Below are 20556 nucleotides of genomic sequence, written 5' to 3'. Positions count from 1 at the left end.
TTCCTTCCTTTAGGGCTGTCTCGGCTGCTCACCCTCGACACCCGCACGGTTGGGTAGTTGGGACAGAGACCACAGTGTGGCTTGCAGAGCCTCAGCTGTTTATTTTCTCACCCTTCACTGAAAAGTTTGCTGGCCCCTGATACAGTGCAATCAGAAATCGTGATTTGAATCTCAGCTGTGCCACTCAATACCCATGACCATAGTTGATCGTCTGGAAACTTAGTACTAAACTTTTTCCTCTATAAATATGATTTGTCCATCCATTCACTGAGTATTGTTTGCTTGCTATGAGTCAAGCATTGTTCTATGCTCAGGAAGTGCAGTGCTGAGCAGGATAGACCCAGATACCTGCCCTCGTGGAGCTTGCATTCCAGTGACACATACTCAGTGAGGATAACACCACCTCACAGGGAGGTTAGATGAAGCAATCCTTATAAAACCACATTGAGAATATTCCTTGCATGAGGCATCATAAGGAGAATACAAGCTTAGTAGTGTTGATGTTATTGTTATGCCAGGTGTAGGACTGAAAGTGAACATGTTAGTCGCTGTCCAACTCTTTGAGACCCCATGGACTGTAGTCTGCCAGGCTCCTCCTTCCGTGGGATTCTCCAGGCAAGAATACTGGAGTGGGTAGCTGTAACCTTCTCCAGGGAATTTTCCCAACCCAAGGATAGAACCAGGGTCTTCTGCATTGCAGGCAGATTCTTTACCGTCTGAGGTTGTTAATGTGTAAAACAAAGTAGAACCTCAGCTGAGGGCTGAACCCTTGTAATTAATTCCATGCTCAGTGTCCGTAACTAATGTTTTTATTGAAAGAGTGAATAACTCGAAGTAAGTAAGAGGGTACCATTACCCTATAAAGAGAGAGAATAGCTTGTAATAAGCTGAGTGTACTATCCACCAAGTGCATAGGATAGCGCTGCTGAGGCCCTGGTTGGGAGCTGTGTGCAGTCCCGGGGCTGTTCAGGTTGCAGAGGCCTGTCCAGGTGGAGAAGATCAGAGCAGGAGACACAAGCATCTCACACCTCTGGCCGCTTAGCATTTATTTTTGGAACTTGGAGTGAAAGCCTGGAACTGTATGCTCATTCCATATTTTAAATTCTCATTAGACATACTGTCCCTTTCTTAAGACCTGTGAATCTCAGAGTAGGGAGGAGACACTCAGGAATGTCAGGATAAGCTTAGATTAATAATCCCTTCGAGTGTGATTATATCTTAAGACTGAAGATAAGCATTAAAAAATATGAAATTGATCTTAGTTTCCTTATATACTTAAATTTGATAACCTAATTAAATTGGTGTTTGCACACAAGGTCCTAAGACCTTGTGTTTCACATCTTGGTCCTCAGTGATGAATGGGGTGGGCCAGAGTTTATTGGCGAGTGGACCGAGTACATACTGTCAGAGGACCTGGGGAAGATACCTAGTGTTGTTCCTTTTCCCATTTGTAAAGTAAGGAGATCGGACCAAGTTTTTGCACGTCCTTTTCAGCCCTAATCATGTGATTTGTGAATTTTCTCTTTGACCAGGTTGCCCAAAGTAGGAAGCTTTCTATTGCTTTTCTCTCTTGCCAGAAACCGCTCCTTCTCCCCTGGTGTAATGACGTGACACCCTTGGTTCTTCGTGTTTCTAAGTACAGAACACGTAACATTAGAGTAACAGGGCCCTGCCCTTTCTAAGAAGTTGTCAGTTTCTTCATCTTCTTAATCAAGATAGTTTCCTTTCGTAATCCTCATCCGTAGGTGGGGGTATAATGGACCACGTAATGACCTAAGGCGTTTTGCAGTTCTGATATTCTGAGATTCCAGAGTAACATTCAGAAGACGGGAGGTGGACTAGAAGGAGGAAGGCTGTGTTGGAGGAAAGGGAAACCTCCACAGCTGGGAACTTTCCAGGACTGGGCTTGCTGTCGGAGTCGGGGGGTGGCTGTGACCCCCAGTAGTGATGCAGGTTCTCAGTAGGCGCCTCTGTTGTTTTTCTGCAGTATTTATGCAGACCTTCCTTCCTATTAAGCTCTCCATTCCTCACATAACTATAGGAAGTGTATATGCCTAAAAGTGTGTATGATGGGAAGTGACCAATTCAAGATGGCCTGGTATAATTATAGGTGTACAAACTGAGACTTGAAATCTGTAGTTTGCGGTGTGTACTCTGGCAGAGAGCAAATAAAATTCATACACACTTGAAAATACAAAGGAAAAATCATCTGGACTTTATTTGAAAAGATGCCATTTTTCTGGAATTTTCATTTTTAGGGTAATTAGTGATAATGTTTTTGAAAAAAAAAAATCACTTGAAGTAGAATAGAAAAGTACACTTCAGCAAGTTAACCTATCAGGAATCATTGCCCTTAAAAATACAAGGTTATAAGGTCAGAAGTTTTATATACATATATATACACACACACACACAGACACAACATGTATGCTGCTAATGCTACCTGTACGTTAATATCTGCAGTATCCCAGATTTATGAAATCCCAGCTGAGAAGGCTTACATAGATAAAAGGACACAGTATGGGTTTAAGCTGCTGATCTTTAGTCTGTTTCAGCATCATGTGTTTTCGCAGGCAGGGAGCAGAGTGAGTGAAGGCCGCCTCCCTGCCCGTTTCAGAGGCTGGCTCGTCGTGCAGGCCGTTAGGTGGGAGTGTGGGGTGAGGAGCTCTGGTTCTGGATTCAGATGGTCCGGGGCCAAACCCGGGCCATGCTGTGGAGCAGGGAGTGCCCTGCAGGAGTCTGCTCCCATCAGAAAGGCGGGACAGTGGGGGCTCCTCCCCACACTTTTGGGAGGACGAGGACAGTTAGGCGTAGTCCATGTGACATGAACAGTGCTGGGCAGGGCCTGAGCAAATATGAACTGCAGTTGCCGTTGTTTGCCTGAGAGATCCTGATCTTTCTTCTGAAATCCCAACGTGGGTCATCCTTGACTTCCGTCCTTATCTCCTAGTCGGAGGTCCTCTGGCCCCTTCAGAGCGGCGTGTTGGGAACGGGGCCTTTTCAGTTGTGGGTCAAGGATGTGTCGATGCGCTTCCCCAGACTCCTGTTGCTACAGAGGCAGAAACCCTGGGCGTCATGTGTAGAACAGTCACAGGGAGACTCTGAAGGTGGAGGAGAGGACTTGGGGCTCCGGGGACGGTCCCTGGTGTGTTCCTCAGGTTTTCTTTTTGCCTTGTGTTTCTCAGACCAGATGTTAGAGAAGCTGTCAATCCAAAAGCATGGGAGCAGACCAAAAGCCCCCAAGAAAAGCCTGCTCTTTCCAGCTGAAGGACAGGAAAGGGGCAACCCCCATCAGCAGTGGCCAAGTGGGGAGCCTGCACTTAAACCTTCACCTGAGTGTGATGAGATAGCCCCCACCCCCGCTCTGGCTGGGGTCAGAGAAGACTGGGTGGGCAGCCAGGACCCTCATCCCTGCTCCTTGTAACAGGCACCCTGCCGTCCGTGGAGGGCACGCGGGGAACTGGGCTCACGGCTGTTCCATACCTGTCCCAGAGGTGAAAACTGGCCTCTTTCTGCCCAGCAGGAAGGAGGCCGAGTGAGCCCCACCCCACCATGGCAGTAGCAGGGTGCTGCTCCCCGCCCCACCATGGTGTTGGGGAGCCAGCTGAAACGGGGGCCTGCCGTGAGAGCCAGTCCCAGCAGCATTCCCCAGTGTTCAGGGTACTTGAAGGCCCTGTGTTACACCAGAGCCAGGAGAATCTCAACTAACAGATGGCGGCACCTCAGCGACACAGACGCTGGGACTTTCTGACAGGGATGTTCAGGCAGCATTGAACAGCGGTGAGCAGCGGTGAGCAGCGGCGAACAGCGGCGAACAGCGGCGAGCAGCGGCGAACAGTGGGCGCAAATGAAGGAGCAGATCTCACCGGAGAAAGAGAAGATGCAAAGAAGATCCAAATGGGAATTTGAGGACTGAAAAATAGGACAACTCAAAGTGGAAAGGCTCACTGGACTGGCACAACAGAAAGGACAGACGAAAACAGCCAGTGAGTGTGAGGAGAGAATGTAAAGTGTCCAGTCTGAATAACAGGAATAAAATAGACAGGGGGGAAGTGGCCAGGGACATGCAGGACTCTAATAGACGCTCTCACATTCCGTCATCAGAGTCCCAGGAGACCGGAAGAAAGAGGGTGGGGCTGAAGAAATGCTCAGAGAAACCGTTTCCCACACTTGACCGAAAAACCCAAAGCTGCAGGCTCAGGAGGGCCGAGACCAGGGCACGTGTTCTCAGTCCAGTGGACAGTGACCGTCCCAGCTTCTGGAAACGTTTGCGATCTCAGTTACCCACCCGTCCTCCTAAGAAAGGGTCTTGTTCCTGTCTTTTATTCTTAATGACTGAGATCCTCTTGCCTTATCTTCGTCAAGGTTACATCAGCCAGCATTTTCAGTAGAAGCATAACAAGAGAGTCTTCCTGCTGAATTTCTTATGTTTTCCTGAGCCAGCAATAACCCGGGTAATAAACGCAGTAGATACGAGTGCTGTGTCCACCAACAGTCTTGTACACGAATGTTTATAGCAGGCTTCTTTGTAATAGCCAAAACCTGGAGACAACCCAGATGTCTCTCTAATAGTTGAACACGTAGTGCCCCACGGTGTGTACACACAGTGGGACAATACGCAACAGTGCAGGCGGCCAGCCACTGTGAGGTGCATAGATAGGTGCAGTAAAGGAAACCAGAGCAGGAGAAGTGCATGCCGTAGGGCTCCTTACCCCAGTGAGGCTGTGAAAGTGCTGCACTCAGTATGTCAGCAAATTTGGAAAACTCAGCAGTGGCCAGAGGACTAGAAAAGGTCAGTATTCATTCCAGTCTCAAAGAAGGGCAATGCCAGAGAATGTTCAAACTACCATACAATTGTGTTCATTTCACATGCTAGCAAGATAATGCTCAAAATCCTTCAAGCTAGGCTTCAGTAGTCTGTGAACCAGGACCTTCCAGATGTACAAGCTGCATTTTAAAAAGGCAGAGGAATCAGAGATCAAACTGCCAACATCTGTTGGATCATAGAAAAAGCAAGAGAATTCCAGAAAAACGTCTACTTCTGCTTCATAGACTATGCAAAAGCCTTTGACTCTGTGGATCCCAGAAAGCTGTGGGAAATTCTGAGAGATGAGAATACTAGATCATCTTACTACCTTGTCTCCTGAGAGACCTGTATGGAGATCAAGAAGCAGTAGTTAGACCCGGACATGGAACAATGCACTGGTTCAAAATAGGGAAAGGAGTACGTCAGCTGTATATTGTCACTTGGCTTATTTAACATCTATGCAGAGTACATCATGTGAAACGCTGGGATGGATGAAGCACAAGCTGGAATCAAGACTGCCGGGAGAAATGTTAATGACCTCAGATATGCAGATGACACCAACCTTATGTCAGAACGTGAAGAGAAACGAAAGAGCCTCTTGATGAAAGTGAAAGAGGAGAGTGAAAAAGCTGGCTTAAAACTCAACAGTCAGGAAACTAGAATCATGGCATCCGGTCCCATCACTTCATGGCAAAGATGGGGGGTAAAAGTAGAAACAATGACAGACTATTTTCCTGGGCTCCCAGGAATTACTGAGGATGGTGATTGCAGCCATGAAATGAAAAGATGCTTGCTCCTTGGAAGGAAAGTTATGACAAACCTATATAGCATATTAAAAAGCAAAGACATTACTTTGCCAACAAAGGTCCATCTAGTCAAAGCTATGGTTTTTCCAGTAGTCATGTATGGATGTGAGAGTTAAACCATAAAGAAGGCTGAGCGCTTCGGAATTAATGCTTTCCAATTGTGTTGGAGAAGACTCTTGAGAGTCCCTTGGACTGCAAGATCAAATCAGTCAACCCTAAAGAAAATCGACCCTGAATGTTCATTGGAAGGACTGATGCTGAAGCTGAAGCTCCAGTCCTCTGGCCACCTGATGGGAAGAGCCAACTCATTGGAAAAGACCTTGATGCTGGGAAAGATAGAGCCCAGGAAGAGAAGGGAGTGACAGAGGATGAGATGGTTGGTTGGCATCACTGACTCAATGGACTTGAGTTTGAGCAAGCTCTGGGAGATAGTGAAGAACAGGAAAGCCTGACGTGCTACAGTCTACGAGGTAGCAAAGAGTCAGACACGACTGAGAAACTGAACAATACCACCACCCCAGATTCCAGAGAAGGCAGAAGTGATCAGAGATGATAGAGGTGAGAGTCCCAGCTCCTGTAAGGACTCATGCACTGGTGGGCACTGGAATGTTCTCTGTCTTGACCTTGGGTAGTGGTTGCATGTGTGCACACACATGTGAAACTTTTCTAAGCTATCATACTTAAGAATTGTGTGCTTTATTGTAGTAAATTTGGTTTTAAAATGAGTATGTGTTCTGAAGCCTAAATCTCCTTGTAAACTCTTTCTGATGCCTTCAGGGTGAAGCTCACAACCTTGGTTTCTGGGCCTCCCATGCAGGCCCGTCTAGAGGGGTTAGGTGTGTCCCTCTCCCGCACCCCCAGGACACTTTGTGTGTCCTCCAGCTCTGGATATTGGTGGTGGGTTTTGCTTGTCTCTGTGGCCGTTTCTCTCTCCCTTATCCCCACTGCCAACTTGGGTAAGGCAATAAATGTGTCTCATTCACCCCTTAGTCCCCAATACAGGGTCTGTCATAAGTAGCTAGCTATCTTTTAAATTTTTGTCAAATTAACAAGTAGTTGTAGATGGCAAATCCCTGATAGCTCAATTGGTAAAGAGTCTACCTACAATTCAGGAGACCCCAGTTCGATTCCTGGATCTGGAAGATTCCCTGGAGAAGGGATAGGCTACCCACTCCAGTATTCTTGGGCTTCCCGTGTGGCTCAGCTGGTGAAGAATCCACGTGCAATGCGAGGGATCTGAGTTTGATCCCTGGGTTAGGAAAATCCCCTGGAGAAGGGAAAGGCTCCCCACTCCAGTATTCTGGCCTGGAGAATCCCATGGGCTGTATAGTCCATGGGTCATAAAGAGTCAGACACGACTGAGTGACTTTCACACACTTGTAGATGAAAAGATTTTCAAGTGTTTGAGTATTAGCAGACAGGGAAATCAGAAGGGCCCTGAAGATGAAGTGTGACTTTCATGTCAAGCTAATGGTAAGATTCCTAGGGAACTGGAAAATCAGCCAAAGGAACGTGCCACGCGGGGCTGGTTGAGTTTGGCTCCTGGGTCCTCCTCCTGGGTGGTTCCTGACTGCTTCCTGGCAGGGCCTGCCCACCGCATCCCTGTTCTGCCTCACTGGCCCCTTCCTCTTCCTGTCTCAGTCCTAAGCACTCTCAACTGTATACTTTGAGATTTTCCAGCATATTTAATATTATTTCAATCATTATCTCTTTTCTGAAGACCTGAAATACATCCTCCTGCAGTTTGTATGGTGCAGTTGCAAAAAAGCATGAATTTTAAAAGTTAACAAACCTGAGTTTTGCCACTCACTCAACTCTATGACTGCAAACACAGCCATTAACCCTCATAAATCGCAATTCTTTTGTCTGATTCCTACCTTGCAAAACTCTTACAAGCACCCCCATTTTTGCCTGTAAAAATCTTGGTGAATAAGGAAATACTTGGGGTAGGTTTCCTTCCTCTTTTCCATTCCCGTTCTCTAGCAGAGCGAGTGACATTTCTCACCATAGGTGTGTTTCTGAAATGTGGCATCTTTGCTCACAGACGCATCCCCTCACGATGGTCTCCTGGAGGGTGAGAATGGGCCTCCTCGTGATGCCTTCGGGGGCTGTGGTGGTGTCTGCCAGTCAGGCAGGTGGGAGAAGGGCAGGGTGTTGGTCCCCTTGCAGATGCACCTGTTGGCTCCCTCCTGCCTGTGCCCACGAGGTGGGCAGCTCTGAGCAGGGCCCCCTGGAGGCCTGGCGCTCCTGCGTTCTCACCACTGTCTCCCTCGTTCACAGTCCTCCTTCCACAGCCCGTGTGCTGCCCTTCCCAGCACCGGCTGGAGGCTCATCGTGGAAAGTCTTTTTTTTTTTTTAACACCATGGGCCAGTTGATAAACAGTTTCTGAGACACTATTTGTTAGTGGCAAGTAGCTCATCAGAATATAGCATGCAGTTGAGAGTCTGTCGGTGGGTTAAAAATTAAAGACCGAATGAAAACAGGACAGAATTCTGTTTGTTCAGCCACTGAAGTGTGGCCTTGTAGACCGTGCGTTTTGGGTGGGAATTATACCCCAAGTACCAAAGGTGGAATGCATATTAAAAAAAAAAAAAAAACACTCGCTCTGTGGGTCATTTTGGTTCTGAGCGTAGCTGTGCGTGTTAGCGCAACGTGCCTCTGTTTTCTCCACCGCTGACACGGCGTTCCGACCCTTCTCTAGCGTGTCTGATTTCTCCAGTCGTGTCCTGAGTTCTGTGCAGAGGCTCCTCAGTGGGACTTTCAGTCTTGTGCGCTCAAGCATCCTGGGGACAAATTTGCTTCTAGACTCGTATATTCCCCTGCTTCTGCTTAAAACCAGAGGTCTTTCATCTAGCTCTTCACATATTTCACTGGTCAGGTTTTAACGTTTTGCTTGAAACGTTAAAATGACAGTAATGAAACTCTTAAAATGACAGTAATGGCAAAATAACGCCATGCTTCTAGTCTTTTCCCTCACATTTCAGCCGGTCTGAAGTTCTTCACAAAGAATGCAAGAGAAATGCCGGAAGTAGAAGGATAAGTAAGATGATGTTCATATCGAGCATTTCTTGAGCATTTCCTAGAAACTAGGCGTTGTGGAAGTCACTCTCTTTTCTCACCACCTGCTTGATGACACCCTCTGCTCTGTGGGGAGCTTTTGGCCCATTTTCCATGTGAGGCCAAGGCGGCTTGCCCAGGCTCACACAGCGGCGCTTGGGTCCTGCTCCCGCTCCCTGCCGTCATGTCACGGGGGCTGGGAGTCGGGGCCGCGCCATGCAAGGCCGAGGCTCTGTCCTGTGGGAGGGATCTGCTTGGCGCCTCTGACCCCTGTTCTCCTGGACCAGACACTCGACGATGTGTCCCGCTCCAGATCAGCTGAAAATACCTTTCTGACATCCCACCCTAAAGGTTCTGGTTGCTTTGTAAGTGGTCAGCGTGGAAGCAGATGCTCTCTCTCTGTGACAGCGTTCATTCTCTAGGGTTCCTACCATGTGTGAGGCACTTCCTTCTCACTTAAGGACAATAACTCTTTTTTCAGTCCTGTTAAGCAGAATATAGTAAGCTTCTTAAAGCCAGCTAATTTCATTCATTATTTAAACAAAGATTTAACTGCTGGATGGAGAATTCATGAGAAAATCACACCAAATTCAGATGCAGATGTTTGCCGAAGAAAAGTTAGTTGTTAATCTTCCTCGAATTTGGTGGTTGAACTTACAAAATATTTGTATTGATCACATTGTTCTTTGTACTTCTGGACATTTTAATAGTCTCAGTATTACTGTTCTTGAAAAGCTTCTTTGTTTTTCCATAAATGCTTTCAGAGCTCTGGACTGTACCCCATTGAGCTTCACTGTGGAACTGCAGTGTCATTTTCTACCTGAACTCTCTTCTGGTATATGTATGATAGCTGTTATATGGCTTACTTTCTCGGGTGCTCTTCCTTTCTAGAGTGTTCTGCCGTGCAGTGTTGGCGGCGGGGAGGGGATGGTTAGCTTGTGGACTGCACCCTCTAAACGTGTCTGGGTGCCTTCCTCGCTGCGTCCCTGCCGTGGGCCCCCTCAGCCCTCTGCTGGTTCTTTCCCTCCCTCCTCCCAGCCTCCACTCCCAGGACTGACAGCTTCTTACCTGGGGCATTCGACAGACTCTCTTCATGGGAACCTTGTCCATCAGTCTTCTTGAAGTTGAACTTCTCATCAGATTCATCTTTGCTCTTCTTGTAGCTTGAACTGGGACATAATGAGTAGGTTGGAATGAAAATATTTCCATGAGCTATGTATGTATGTATATCTGTGTTATTCCTGTGTAGTTTTAACAGAACAAAGTCAGAAATTTGCGTATCTTACAGTTCACAGTATAATTTGGTTTGGAAATGAGCTTCTAAATTACCCTGAAAAATTACCAGTGGATAAATAATCTGATGATGATAACTTTAAGTTTTAAGGAAATCTTACCACTGTGCATTTTGAGTTATTGGTTATCTCCTTCCAGGAAAAAAAAAGGTTCATATTCCCTACAAAATAATCCACTGGGAGTGAGTGCTTCCATTGGCTCTTAACTGTCTGCATGCAGCCCCTCCCCCTGACCCATGACCTCCAGTTCCCAGGCCTCAAAGACCCTCTATGTGCAGATGACCCCAGAGTACGTCTCAAGCCCAGACCTGCCCCCAGGCTCCATAGAGGGATGCCACTGCTCTGTACCAGCGATCATGGCACACACATGTACACAGACACACATGCACAGGAGGAGTACTCAGCCATACAGAAGAACGGCATCTTGCCATTGCCACAGGTGGATGGGCCTACAGCGCTGCTAAGGGAAACGTCAGAGAAAGACAGATACTGTAGATTTCACTTAGATGTGGAACATAAAAAACAAAGCAAATGAACAACTATCATAAAGCAGAGACAGAATCACAGTAGCAAAATCCAAATGTGCCAGAGGGGAGGGAGGGAGGGGTGAATGAAGTAGGTGAGGAAAGGTGAGAGGTACAGACTCGCAGTTTAAAATACATGAGGCGCAGGGACGAAGTGTGCAGCGTGGAGAATGCATCCAGTAATGCTGTAACAGCTCCGTAGAGTGCAGACTTCCCATGGTGGTCATTCTATAATGTAGAGTGATACTGTGCAGCTGGAACTGCCACAATCCTGTAGATCAGTTATGAAACAGAAACGCTGTCTGCTGGGCCCGGGACCCCAGACTTCCTGTTCAGCAGGTCTGGGCTGGGGCCCAATGGTTTGCGTTTCTAAAGAGCAGGTGCCCGGGCGATGTTTACACTCTTGCTCCAGGGACCCGTGAGGAGACACCACTCCACAAGCCCTACTCTGCAGGCTCATCTCCTGCCATTTTTATCGTCTCCCTGCACACAGCCACGCTGACTCCTTTCCGTAAGTCAGTTATGCTCAATTCTTTTCACCTGTGAATCTTTGTGCTTCCGGTTCCTGCCCCATTTTTACAGCACAGGTCCCAGCTGAGATATCATCGTCTTCTAGAAAAGTCTTACCTGACTGCCCTTTCTGACGTCCTGCCTCCACTGTCCCTCTCTGGTTGACCATCCTGCTTATTTCCTTATAGGAGTTATCATAATCTGTAAATGTGTTTTTCATTTGTTCACTTCTTTCTTGCTCATGCACTCTCTCCGTCTCATGCACTCTCTCTCTCTCTCTGTTTCTCTCTGTCTCTATCTCTCTGTCTGTCTCTAGGCCAAGTGTCATGAGCCCAGGGATCCTGATGACTTGTTACCTACAGATAGGTGATGGGACCAGTCATCAGAGCTGTTTTCCTCCTTCACACACATGGATTTTTTTCAGCAGATAGCTGTTGATATCGAAGGGCAAGGCAGGGAATGCAAGAACAAACGAAACATGCTTCATTCTGTTGTAAACCCCAGAGTCTAATGAAAGAATCAGACCACCAAATGAGTAGCTGCTATATACCATGAACTTGATACAGTCAGATTCACTAATCCGATTGTCACGCCCTGGGAAGGAGCCAGTCACAGGCCCAGAGGAGCCAAGGACTGTCCATGCTCACTACACTCTCGCCGCAGCGCCACAGAGGAGATTCTTGTTCGGTCTCATTGCTCTGCTGGCATGTTGGGCCCGAGGTGTGTCCTTTACCTGGGGGAACCCTTGGCCACCACCTTTTTAAGGCTGCTCCTGCCTACCCAGCCATACCTCTTCTTTCTCCTGGGCTACTGGTAGGGAGGAGAAATTTTTGCCCCCAACCCTGAAGTTTCTTAAGTGGGTCAGACCAATATATGAATCAAATTAACTCCAAATCACTTTGACCTCAAGGCAGAAAATTCATTCCATATTAAGGTACTCCAGTGTAAGGCCTAAATTCATTGTAATCATAAAATGCCCACAAGAGATACTCTCTATTTGAATATTAATTCCATCTCATTATCAAATTCCCAGGGAGATGTTAAAATCCATAGATTACATTTCATTTTAAATTAAAGTCCAAAACATTAAAGTCAAATTCTCTGCCCATGTGACTTAAAATTCAAAGAAATTAAAGTTCTGAATGCACCCTCCCAAGTTCTTATCCTTTTTAATTCCAGCTAGCCTGGTAGGCTGCACTGCATGGGGTTGCACAGAGTCAGACACGACTGAGCGACCTCACTTTCACTTTTCACTCTCACGCACTGGAGAAGGAAATGGCAGCCCACTCCAGTGTTCTTGCCTGGAGAATCCCAGGCACGGCGAAGCCCGGCGGGCTGCAGTCCACAGCATCGCACAAGAGTCGGACACGACTGACACGACTTAGCAACAGCAGCAGAGGCGCTCTTAACACCTGCAGAGGGTCAGGAGTCTTTTAACAACAGTAGCTTGGGTGGGCGTCTTGAGGTTTCATGAATCTCTGATATGCCTTACTTTGAAAAAAGAGGTGAACAGGACACAGGCTTCTCATGCACTGGCCCCTGAACACCAGAGTCAGGAGACAGGGGGTTCCCAGTCTCCTCATAGTTACCCCAAGCTAAAGCACGCCCACCAAAGCCAGCACTTGGTGTCTGTTGTCAAGCAGCAGCGAGTCTCTGATCACCGAGGGACTGTCTTTCGAAAGTGGGGGTCTTTCCCTCTCCCTTGCCCTCCCCACGCTCCTGACTCCAGACCTGCTCTTCGCTTTCTTTTCTTTTCCTTCATCCACTGCCTCTGTTCTGATGGTGAGATTTACCACTTTTCACACCACTATTAACTCCTGTTTGTTTCCTAGTAGCAGAATGGTCCAAGAAAAGACCTTTTAAAATTGCAAGATTTCTTTGAGTTTCTGTTTCTCCAGTGCAGTAAGAAGAGAGTAGCCTTGTGTTTTTTCTGGTCTTGGGGTCTATCTAAATTTTCTTACTTATGATATTTACTGTAGGGTTCTGGCACAAGCCATTTTCAACTTAAAGCAGTTTTCTGGGAATTAAAAAATAATAAATAGGTGCTAAGTATTCAGTTCAGTTCAGTTCAGTCGCTCAGTCGTGTCCGACTCTTTGCAACCCCATGAATGGCAGCACACCAGGCCTCCCTGTCCATCACCGTCTCCCGGAGTTCATGCAGACTCACGTCCATCGAGTCCATGATGCCATCCAGCCATCTTATCCTCGGTCGTCCCCTTCTCCTCCTGCCCCCAATCCCTCCCAGCATCAGAGGCTTTTCCAGTGAGTCAACTCTTCGCATGAGGTGGCCAAAGTACTGGAGTTTCAGCTTTAGCATTATTCCTTCCAAAGAAATCCCAGGGTTGATCTCCTTCAGAATGGACTGGTTGGATCTCCTTGCGGTCCGAGGGACTCTTAAGAGTCTTCCCAACACCACAGTTCGAACGCATCAATTCTTTGGTGCTCAGCCTTCTTCACAGTCCAACTCTCACATCCATACATGACCACTGGAAAAACCATAGCCTTGACTAGACGGACCTTAGTCAGCAAAGTAATGTCTCTGCTTTTGAATATACTATCTAGGTTGGTCATAACTTTTCTTCCAAGGAGTGTCTTTTAATTTCATGGCTGCAGTCACCATCTGCAGTGATTTTGGAGCCCAAAAAAATAAAGTCTGACACTGTTTCTACTGTTTCCCCATCTATTTCCCATGAAGTGATGGGACTGGATGCCATGATCTTCGTTTTCTGAGTGTTGAGCTTTAAGCCAACTTTTTCACTCTCCTCTTTCACTTTCATCAAGAGGCTTTTTAGCTCCTCTTCACTTTCTGCCATAAGGGTGGTGTCATCTGCATCTCCGAGGTTATTGATATTTCTCCCGGCAATCTTGATTCCAGCTTGTGTTTCTTCCAGCCCAGCATTTCTCATGATGTGCTCTGCATATAAGTTAAATAAACAGGGTGACAATATACAGCCTTGATGTACTCCTTTTCCTATTTGGAACCAGTCTGTTGGTCCATGTCCAGTTCTAACTGTTGGCTTCCTGACCTGCATACAGATTTCTTTTACCTGATGCTTTTTCTGTGATAGTGAGATAATTATTGGTATGTTAATGAAGATAATTGCCTTGTAGATTTTCTTATCTATATTAAGATGGTGATGAATTTTTAGGTATGTTTAATTAACCTAATATTTTTCCAGGAATTTGCGAGAGTTGTCTTGGGAAGGGGTATATGTTCATAAGTAAGTTCATTATTTTCCTTTATTGGTCTGTCTGAATCCTGCTTTTAGAATCAGGCCATGGTAGCTTCATAAAATGAATTGAGGAACTTTGGCTCCTTTTCCACTGTGTTTGAATAACTTACGTATAAAATGGGCTTCCCTGGTGGCTCAGTGGTAAAGAACCTGCCTGCCAAAGCAGAAGATGTAGGTTCGATCCCTGGGTCAAGAAGATCCCCTGAAGAAGGAATTGGCAACCCACTCCAGTATTCTTGCCTGGGAAATCCCATGGACAGAGGAGCCTGGTGGGCTGCAATCGATGGGCTTGCAAAAGAGTTGGACATAAACTTAGCGACCAAATACCAGCGACAGATGTACATAATAGATTTATCTGTGCCTTAAGAACTTCATGGCACTTACTTGGGGAGCTGTTTGGGTCTTTGTCTCTGTCAGTGAGTCTTGGTCATTTTCATATCTTTATTTAAATGCAACTGTTTAAAGTATTGACCTTTTCAATCTTTTTATGTCGTTTTTTTCAAAGTATCCATTTCATCTCAGTTTTTTGGTTTTTCTTTTTTTTTTTCATTAAATTCATAATATTATTTATATTTTCTATATCTATTTCTATCTCTTCATTCTGTTCTTTTAAAATAGATATCTCTCTTTTTTGCCTCATCAGTCTCTCTGGGATTTTTCCATTCTAGTAATGTTTACAGTGAACCAGCTTTTGATTTTGGTTCATCTTTTCTGTGTGTTCTTAGTCTCTAATTCATGGACTTGCCTGTCAGTCCAGGGGGAACAAAGATAAAAGAGTGATAGCAGGCTTTGCTCCAGAAATAATGCAAAACGGGAACCAAAAGAACGACATCTTTAAAATACTGAAAGAAAACTAGAATCATATCCAGCCAAAATACCCTTCAAAAATGGGGGCGAGATAAAGACGTTTCCAGACAGACAAAAGTTGAGCAGATTTGTTGTCAGTAGCGCTGTGCTATGAAGAATGTTGATGGATGTTTTACCAGGTGAAGGAAAATGGTTACCATGTGGGCAAGAATAAAATACTTCAGTCTTCACTTTTTAATTTTTTGAAAATACAGTTGGGTCTTTGAAGCAACCTTAATAGTAATGTATTTGTCATTTTATAATGTATGTACAAATAAAATGTATGAAGAGCTATTGCCCAAATGTCAAATGGAGTATATAGTTGTAAGATTCTTACACTGTATGTGAAATAGTATAATATTATTTATAAACAGACTATTACAAGTTAAGATCCATATTCTAAACCTAGAACAACCACTTTTAAAAAAGGAAAGAGAGTGGAGGGGAAAAGATGGAATATTTAAAAACACTCAGCCTAAAGGAAGTCAGGATAGGAGAAAAAGGGGAATAAAGTACATTGGACTTCAGCAGTACGTGAACCGTGAACTTCCAGATGTTCAAGCTAGTTTTAGAAAAGGCAGAGGAAACAGAGATCAAATTGCCAACATCCGCTGGATCATCGAAAAAGCAAGAGAGTTTCAGAAAAACATCTATTTCTGCTTTATTGACTATGCCAAAGCCTTTGACTGTGTGGATCACAATAAACTGCGGAAAATTCTTCAAGAGATGGGAATACCAGACCACTTGACCTGCCCCTTGAGAAACCTATATGCAGGTCAGGAAGCAACAGTTAGAACTGGACGTGGAACAACAGACTGGTTCCAAATAGGAAAAGGAGTACATCAAGGCTGTATATTGTCAGCCTGCTTGTTTAACTTATATGCAGAGTACATCATGAGAAACGCTGGGCTGGAAGAAGCACAAGCTGGAATCAAGATTGCCGGGAGAAATGTACTTCGGCAAGTACATTAAGCAAAAACTGACAGAACTGAAAGGAGAAATAGATCTGTAAGGTTCGTAAATTCTAGAACAAGGAGAAAGAAACTCCGGAGTAATATAAACACTTAAATACATTAACAAGTGGATGGATAAATATATGGTATATTCTTAATCAAAAATAAAAATAAACTGATACATGAGTAGTACAAAAACTTGAGCACATAAATAAATGGTATATTCATAATCAGAAACAAAAATAAACTGATACGTGTAACAACATGGACAAATCTCAAAAACATTGAAAAAGATGTCTCTTCATATACACTAGACCATTCAGATATGACGTAAATCAAATCCCTTATGATTAAACAGTGGAAGTGAGAAATAGATTTAAGGGACTAGATCTGATGGAGTGCCTGATGAACTATGGACAGAGGTTCATGACATACAGGAGACAGGGGTCAAGACCATCCCCATGGAAAAGAAATGCAAAAAAACAAAATGGCTGTCTGGGGAGGCCTTACAAATAGCTGTGAAAAGAAGAGAGGTGAAAAGCAAAGGAGAAAAGGAAAGATATAAGCATCTGAATGCAGACTTCCAAAGAATAGCAAGAAGAGATAAGAAAGCCTTCCTCAGTGATCAATGCAAAGAAATAGAGGAAAACAACAGAATGGGAAAGACTAGAGATCTCTTCAAGAAAATTAGAGATACCAAGGGAACATTTCATGCAAATATGTGCTTGATAAAGGACTAAAATGGTATGGACCTAACAGAAGCAGAAGATATTAAGAAGAGGCGGCAGGAACACATAGAAGAACTGTACAAAAAAGATCTTCACGACCAAGATAATCATCATGATCACTCACCTAGAGTCAGACATTCTGGAATGTGAAGTCAGGTGGGCCTTAGAAAGCATCACTACGAACAAAGCTAGTGGAGGTGATGGAATTCCAGTTGAACTATTTCAGATCCTAAGAGATGATGCTGTGAAAGTGCTGCACTCAATATGCCAGCAAATTTGGAAAACTCAGCAGTGGCCGTAGGACTGGAAAAGGTCAGTTTTCATTCCAATCCCAAAGAAAGGCAATGCCAAAGATTGCTCAAACTACCGCACAGTTGCACTCATCTGACATGCTAGTAAAGTGATGCTCAAAATTCTCCAAGCCACGCTTCAGCAATACGTGAACCGTGAACTTCCAGATGTTCAAGCTGGTTTTAGAAAAGGCAGAGGAACCAGAGATCAAATTGCCAACATCCGCTGGATCATGGAAAAAGCAAGAGAGTTCCAGAAAAACATCTATTTCTGATTTATTGACTATGCCAAAGCCTTTGTGTGGATTACAATAAACTGTGGAAAATTCTTCAAGAGATGGGAATACCAGACCACCTGACCTGCCTCTTGAGAAACCTGTATGCAAGTCAGGAAGCAGCAGTTAGAACTGGACATGGAACAACAGACTGGTTCGAAATAGGAAAAGGAGTACGTCAAGACTGTATATTGTCACCCTGCTTATTTAACTTCTATGTAGAGTACATCATGAGAAACGCTGGGCTGGAAGAAGCACAAGCTGGAATCAAGATTGCCGGGAGAAATATGAATAACCTCAGATATGCAGATGACACCACCCTTATGGCAGAAAGTGAAGAGGAACTCAAAAGCCTCTTGAGGAAAGTGAAAGAGGAGAGTGAAAAAGTTGGCTTAAAGCTCAACATTCAGAAAACGAAGATCATGGCATCTGGTCTCATCACTTCATGGCAAATAGATGGGGAAACAGTGTCAGACTTTATTTTTGGGGGCTCCAAAATCACTGCACATGGTGATTGCAGCTATCAAATTAAAAGACGCTTACTCCTTGGAAGAAAAGTTTTGACCAACGTCGATAGCATATTGAAAAGCAGAGACGTTACATTACCTACAAAGGTCCATCTAGTCAAGGCTATGGTTTCTCCAGTGGTCATGTGTGGATGTGAAAGTTGGACTGTGAAGAAAGTTGAGTGCCGAAGAATTGATGCTTTTGAACTGTGGTGTTGGAGAAGAATCTTGAGAGTCTCTTGGGCTGCAAGGAGATCCAACCAGTCCATTCTAAAGGAGATCAGCCCTGGGTGTTCTTTGGAAGGAATGATGCTGAAGCTGAAACTCCAATACTTTGGCCACCTCATGGGAAGAGTCGACTCATTGGAAAAGCCTCTGATGCTGGGAGGGATTGGGGGCAGGAGGAGTAGAGGACGACAGAGGATGAGATGGCTGGATGGCATTACCAACTCGATGGACGTGAGTTTGAGTGAACTCCGGGTGTTGGTGATGGACAGGGAGGCCTGGCGTGCTGCAGTTAGTGGGGTCACAAAGAGTCAGACACGACTGACTGAACTGAACTGAAGTCATGTAAGTCTTATTCCTGTGCTAGTGTGGAACAGACCAGATCCTCCTGTCAAGACAGGAACAGAGAGTGGTTACTGATGCAGTGGTTGCTTAGGGATTCCTGGGCTGAAGGAGATACCCTCCCTCCTGATTTGTCAGTGGTTACACAGGTGCAGTCACAGGCTGCTGCGTGTAAGTTGCATCTCCGCCAAGTCTGTTTCTGAAGTAAAGAAAGCAGCACTGGGCTGAAGGACAGAGTGTTGTATTTTAGGCATTTCTTTGAGGGCTTACTGCAGATCTCGCTTTGTTTGCCCTGGTGGGTGCTCTTGGTCTTGGCGGGGAGCAGGAGTCCATGACTCACTGCGTGTCAAAGTCTCCCAGAGAGTTGGTTCAGGACACTGCTGTCCAGGCCCTGCTCCCAGAGCGTCTGCCTGCCATGTCCTGGGCCTGGGGGCACGGCACTGGTTGTTTCTGAAACCTCCCCCAGGTGATTCTAACGTGGAGTCCAGGCTGTGAGCACTCGCCTGGGCTTCTGCTCTGAGTGCTGGAGAAGGAGTGTCTGCAGAGTACAGGCGCTGTGCTTTCTCGCTGCTCCTTGAGCGTCACCTCCGAGTGTTCCTCTGGCGTTGGGAACAGGGCAGCAGCTCAGTCCTGAGATGTCCAGTGAGGACGCTGGAGCTGCACGAGACACACGGGAGTAAATGCAACACAGAGAGGCATGAACAGCACGGTATTTCTATGAGACGTAGAATCGATTGTGTGAGGCAAAAACCAGCAGAGGAGGTGGATGGAAATTAGTAACCAGAGGTGTACCCGGTTTGTGAGGCAGTCAAGGAAAGTGTGATGCTAACTCAGTGACCTTCCTAATGTCCTGTGGTTGTGGAGACAGATCTTTATGTTTCAGGCTTTGCTGAACAGCCGCCTGTGCTTGGTGAGGGATGACTGCCCAGCCCTCTTCGAGTGTGGGTGCCTTGCTGTTTGTTTATTCATGTAATCCTCACTCTAACCCTCTTGTTACACGCAAGAAAGTCTAGACTGAAGTTCAGAACCCTCCACAGGTTACACGGCCAGAGGGCTGAGCTGGAATTCTCCCGCAGGTCTGTCTGCCTCCAGAAGTAACCCCCGTCCTCTGTCCTGGGGATCGCACCTGGTCTCGCCATGGGCGGGTACACGCACACCCCATCCAGGCGGTTCAGGGATGGTGAACCAGCGTCTGCCTGCTTCTGCCTCAGGCTCCGAGCCTTCTGAGTTGGCGGTCGCCTCTGCTTCATCTGCCAGCCGGAGCGCTGTCTGGGCGTCGCCACACCCGCGTCGGCCGTGTGCTGGCCTCAGCAGGAGGACTCGGCTCACCTGGGCGTGTGTGCATGTGCCCTGCGGCCCCTGCCACAGACACACTTTGACTTCTCACCGGGCGCTTCAGTGGGAGATTCAGTCCTGCGCTGGCATCGTGTTCTTGTTTTTCTTCAGGTTGTTGTGACTTTGCTATTTGCAATTCAGTGTGAGAGCAGACAGTAATGGAGCCTCTGGTGTTGTGTTTCTTTGGTCAGCCTAAGACATTTTTCCCCAAAGAAGCTTAGATACTACTTGAGTTGGGCCTGGCCACCTTGCAGTGCATTCTCTGAGATTAGTGTTGGCCGCGGTGGGAAAGAGCAGTTAGCAGTCAATGAGCCGTCCTGCTGTCTGCGCTTGACTTCCAGAGGCTAAATGTTCACTTGTTTAAGCCAGACTTGCCGTCTTGTCGAGATCTGTTTCATCGTGAAGCGTTGACTGAGCTTGGCTCCCTGGTAGGAACTGTTACTACAACTTCTGACTCATCATGGGTCTAGAATCAGTTCCCAACACGTTAGCTAAAGAAACAACTTCCCTGTTTTATGAAGTGCGAACAGAAGAAAACGTGTTCATGTCCTAATTGTTTCCCCTGCCCCTGACGCGAGCTCCTCACTCGGCAGTGGCAGGAACCTGTAAACATAAGCGTCTCCTGGAGGTGTCACGCCCACGGGTCCCTTTCTCAGTGACCGTCACCTGTGTTCACTCTCCAGTGTGTTATTATGTGTGTGTCACGACGTCACTACCGTCCTTTGTCTAGACTGGTTATGTTATAAACCTTTAATGAATTTCTATAAAACATTATCTCGTATCATTTCATAACGGAGCGGTATGAATGAAAAGTATTAACCTTGGA

At 46.0% G+C, this 20556-nt stretch overlaps 1 protein-coding gene across 1 annotated transcript in view; it reads left to right on the top strand.

Annotated features, from left to right (window-relative positions):
* The window catches only part of ATXN10 (ataxin 10), a 146505-nt gene that overhangs the window by 98807 nt on the left and 27142 nt on the right, over positions 1-20556 (top strand). The gene's annotated exons all lie outside the window — the stretch shown is intronic.

The sequence above is a fragment of the Oryx dammah genome, unplaced genomic scaffold (assembly GCF_014754425.2).
Source record: "Oryx dammah isolate SB20612 unplaced genomic scaffold, SCBI_Odam_1.1 HiC_scaffold_29, whole genome shotgun sequence".
Lineage (NCBI taxonomy): Eukaryota > Metazoa > Chordata > Mammalia > Artiodactyla > Bovidae > Oryx > Oryx dammah.
Note: the sequence above shows the minus strand (reverse complement) of the source record. Positions and strands in the feature narration are given on the sequence as shown.